Source organism: Lolium rigidum, chromosome 5 (genome assembly GCF_022539505.1).
Source record: "Lolium rigidum isolate FL_2022 chromosome 5, APGP_CSIRO_Lrig_0.1, whole genome shotgun sequence".
NCBI lineage: Eukaryota > Viridiplantae > Streptophyta > Magnoliopsida > Poales > Poaceae > Lolium > Lolium rigidum.
The window spans coordinates 226,866,099-226,871,362 of record NC_061512.1 but is presented as its reverse complement, the minus strand read 5'-3'; positions in this window follow the sequence as shown (position 1 = coordinate 226,871,362).

Here is a 5,264-nt window from a genome sequence, read left to right as displayed (position 1 = left end):
CTTGCGGTAGAGCTCGTAAGAGACCCAAGCATCAATGGCTGCATAGTCGATGTTCATATTTGGAAGTGGGAAGTCCCCCACGGTGCGTGCCGATGGTGGTGGAACTTCTTCTTCATATCACCGTAAGATGAATCAATGAGTACGGCTGCCATGGTAGCCATGCCAGCCCTCGGATGACCGGTGTACTTGAAGTACTCGTCACTGGAGATCGACGTAGTACTCGGGAGGAATACTGCATGTGCCATGACCTCCACGGAACTTTCGTGTCACCACGGATGTCAACACTCGCAAACGTGATTCCTTCTCGAAAGAAATCGCGAGATAGCCGGAGCGTCCCACCGGGCAGCACTTGCGATAAACAAAGTAATGTACTAGTCACAGATCGAGCATATGAACTAGGAAACAAATTGGGGATCAAGTAATGTGAAAAGGAAGTCACAGATCGACCATATGAACTAGTCAATCAAATGAGGAATCAAGAAAACTAAAAAGGAGTCACAGATCGAGCATATGAACTAGTCAATCGTACGACGAATCAAGTAAACTAAGTAGCAAATATGCAAGAACCTACATAGGAGACGAAGATGAAACAAATTAATAAATCGGGAACAATGTCTAGCAGATTTAGATCGGGAATGTGCTTGATATTCGGGAACAATGTCTAGCAGTTGTAGATCGGGAATGTACTGATTTTCGGGAACAATGTCTAACGAGAGTCGAAGAGAGACACAACGGCGGAAACTAAAAAACCCCAATCGAAAGATTCAAAAAGGGGATTAGTTCTTACGCTGCGTAGTGGAACACCAGCACATGTCGACGCATGCAGAGTTGAACCACGGCGATCTTCTTCTCGTCCTCGGCTCGATGGTTGGTGTACTCGAAGTCGAGGCCCACGAACTTGTGCTCCTCCTCCTTGAGCCACTCCGTGTACATGTCGAGGACGCGGCGCACTTGCCAGGGGTCGTTGGTGTAGACGACTTCCAGTTCCTGGCCGTCGTGGATGTGGACTACGCGCGTCTTTGGACCGGTAGTACACTTCCTGCTCATCCATGTCCATGGCGACGCGGCGGCGGGAGACGAGGACGGTGAGGGAGCGGAGACGACGAGAAGTGGGAAACCGAGGAAGCGGTGCGAATATTGAGACGGTAGGGGAGGGGGAAGGGGATAAAAATCATCCCCATTAATTACTCCGTGCGAATATTGAGACGCGTAGACGACGAGAATATTGACGCGGGTCTTGACTTCGACGTGGAGTCCAAGCGGCCGGTGGGGCCTGCGCATTCGATCGTGTTGTCACGTCAAAACCCAGCACCGCCCATTTGCCCTCCTCTTGACCTACCGAAATTTACTCCACGATATAAGCGGCCATCATATCACGACCTCCTTCGGCCGCCGCCGGATCTCGCCACGTCTCTCGCCGCCACGGCTCGCCACGTCTCTCGCCGGCGAGCACTTGTAAGACTCTCGCTCCGCGTCGAGACCAAGGATGGCGCCTACTAGTGGAGTAAGTAAATAAAATGTACGTCTCGCGATCGATCGTTGTTTCCGATTTGTAATCTTTCTTCATATTTTTTGCGGTGTCCGGTTTGCTTTGACAAGAAGGGGATGTGCGGCGGAGGGGAGTCACGTTAGGTTTTTCGTGCAAACACTACAAGAGGGTTTTGAGGAGAAGACGGTACATGCGCTTATAAGTTTAAAATTCATTCGGATGTTTTATTAATTCACCGCCACATCAAAGTTTAACACGTGATCCTAGTAGTTATTGCTAGTTTAGTACTATTATTCGGATGTGTGTAATAATTGTTCTTCACCATATGTATTAACCGCTTATTTATGGTTGAGTTTTAGGATAGTTGTGATAAATTTTACGTTCATATGAGTTTTACGATAGTTGTAGCTGTTAGAGATAGAGGTATCGGTAGAAGTTCAGATATGTGCTCATAGAAGTTCAGTCCTATACCGATAGAAGTTCAGATATGTTCTGATAGAAGTTCAGATATGTGCTGATAGAAGTCCTAGATACATACGATGTATTACTTGCGCAACAATGTACCTCCCCTATATATTAATGAGATCTGAGAATAGTTAACTTACTTTTGTATTAACTCTACTGAATTTAGGTCATCCCTTGCTACTATAGACCGTATTTCCTTAGAAGTATGGTGTCCGGACCTCCGACGAGGACAACTTTTGAAGTTGCACTTAGAACCAAAGATGGCCATGCATTTGTTGTTAATGTTACCAACGAGGTGGCGAGAACCTATATCAACGGAAGATTTTGGAACGAATTTGCTAGAGTGTACAATTTTAAGGTTGGCATGGAGTTAATTTTCAGAATTAACTCATGCGAGTCGAGATACTCTTGTAATAAGCTGGAACTGAACCACTAATCCATCCAGGTAATTTTCCACCTTTGGACAGAATGATTGATCATATTAATTATTCCATATTAAGTCGGTTATTTTAATTATGCAGCTTACTACCAGTTGTCCCGTACGAAGCGTGACATTGTTGACTCGCTCAGTACTACTGATGGAACAATGATAAATTGGAGGATGATGCATACCGTCATTCTTCAGGTGGACAACTTGGACTACCTTGTTGAGTACCACAATGCTTGGAGATTATGATCAAGGAGCACTAGTTGTCCCAATGTTGCATACTCTGAATTGGACAAACGGCGAAAATTACAACAAACACGTGGTAAGCGGTAGATCATATCATTTCATTAACTTTGCGACCTACATTACGTACAAGCTGTTTAACTAAACTATGTCTCTCTTGTTGGAACGAGAAAATCCCTAGCCGTTTGGTTCCTAAAGATATGGAACAATATGGTGCAATCGGTATTGTGTGCCATCCCGGTACTTTGGTGCGTGCGTCCTACGCAATTTCTTCGACGATGGTCGTCTTGCGTCGGTGGGTGGAAGGAGTTCATGGACAAGGAAAAGCACCTTGAGATGGGTGACAAGATGTTGTTCTTGCTTTACAGGAAATGCGGGGGTTTACTTGTTTGCTACCCATGTGCATGAAATCGATGCGGAGTAACTAGTCAGTGATTCATGGTGCCCGTGAGTCCAACTATGCAGCCCCTTTAGGTTTAAATTAAGTTGTAAAACTCTTTATGCGATTGTCGATTTTGCTTGTGTTAAAACAATAGTTAGTCATATCGTGCTTGCTTGGTTGTAATCGTGTCAAGTGTCGATTAATTAAAACCATTGTCCAAGTTATGGTACCGAACATATAAATAAGAACATTTCAAATGTTTGGAACAAAACATATAGTTGTATGTATGCATTACATGTTTCTATCAATCAACATCACTATCTTCTTCGAATTTTTTCCCTCGTCATCATGTATGTTCTCTTCCAATATGAGACTCTCTTCCTCATTCTGTAGTTCATCTTCGCTCATATCCATGTCAACATTGGGACTATCTTCCCCATTCTCTAGTTCACGAATTGTACGAGCATCATGAATACGTACAACTTCATCAGCACGATGATCATCCTCCTCTGCTTCCACCTCTGCTTCCTCGTCTAGGTCGACAACATCATGAAATGTATGGTCGACTGAACCTTCATCCTCTTGGTATGCGTCTTCATTCCGTACAAATGCATCATCGTTACCATCTTCTAATTCTGGAACGTCGTACACGTGTCTATGGCTGAACTTACGCACCACTTTCCACGGATCACCAAACTTTGTATCCTCCAAATAGAAGCATGTTTCAGCTTGGTGGCCAATATGAATGGTGAATTCTTGAACCATAGGACAGAAGTGTTAACGCTTTTAAAATAACCATCATCTTTTATCTTGGAACCCCTGCTCGCAAGGTCGAACCGGTCGCAACGAAACAAGTACACGGACTGTCACCGTGCTTGTTACTCCCGTCTTGCGGTTCAAGAACTTCTTGCGAGAACACCATAGTACTCGGTCTCATCTGCATCACCAAAAGATCCCTTAGTCGCTACGCCCGAATTTTGAGTCTTCAGGTCTTTATCCCGAGTAAGCGTGCGAAACCTCGCACCCTTTACGTTGCAACCAGCGTATACTACTACACGCCGGTGCGGCCCGGCAGCCGGAGACTTCAAATCTTCGATGCATTGTCCAAGCTGTCTCACATGGTTTGCAAACCAACCTGCAAACTCTCTACGAACCGTCTCCTCGATGTCACGCACACCCCTACCTCCCAATTCTTGTCGGAATTCAACTGAAACATAGAAAAAACACATATGAAATACGGGACAATTATGTACGCAACATTGAGAAGTAGTTATTAAAGTGAAGCTAACTACTTACTTGATATAACGTTCTACATCGTCACAATTGTTCAGCACATACCAAACCATTTTGTCAAATTCCTTGTCAAAATGTTTCAAAATGGATTTCCCAAGACCTTTAGCTCCAACTGAAAATACTTCCATCTCGTCACGATCAGGTTTTCGTCGTACGTCTTGGTTCCTATCATCTTTGTTAAATCTTGTTTCTGTGCCATCCTTGAAAAATCTAGAGCAAAAAATCAAACACTCATCAACAATGTAGCCCTCTGCGATAGAACCTTATGGCCTTGCTTTGTTACGGACCGTAGACTTTAGATAACCTAATCTTCTCTCAACTGGATACATCCAACCATAATGAACAGGACCCCTCAAAAGAGCCTCCTCAGGAAGATGAATAGCTAAGTGCACCATTACATCAAAAAAAGCTGGGGGAAGAGCTTCTCAAGTTTGCATAGGATCACAACAATTTCAACCTTCAATCGATTCAGCACATCAACTTTCAGTGTTTTGGCACACAGCTCCCTAAAAAATCTTCCTAGCTCTGCAATAGCCACATACATTTCCTTGGATGCAATTCCCTTGAGCCCAGTCGGCAACACTCGTTGCAGAAGTATGTGGCAATCATGCGTCTTCATACCGGTAACCTTACAACCATCAATATTCACACATCTTCCCCGGTTTGCGCAATAACCATACGGGAACCTAGTGTTTGCCAAATACCTACACAAATGTCTCTTCGTTCCTTCGAAAGCGTCCACGGTGCGGGGGCTTCGCATAAGTTCTTGCTTGCATCATCATCATCCTTCACAATTTTCTTCAACCAATACTTCTCCCAGATTTTGAATTTCTTCAAATCAATTCTAGCACTAACGGTGTCCTTATTCCTGCCCTCAAGTTCAAGTAGTGTACCAACAATATTGTCACATATGTTCTTCTCAATATGCATCACATCTAAGTTGTGAGCTATCTTAAGTTACGGCC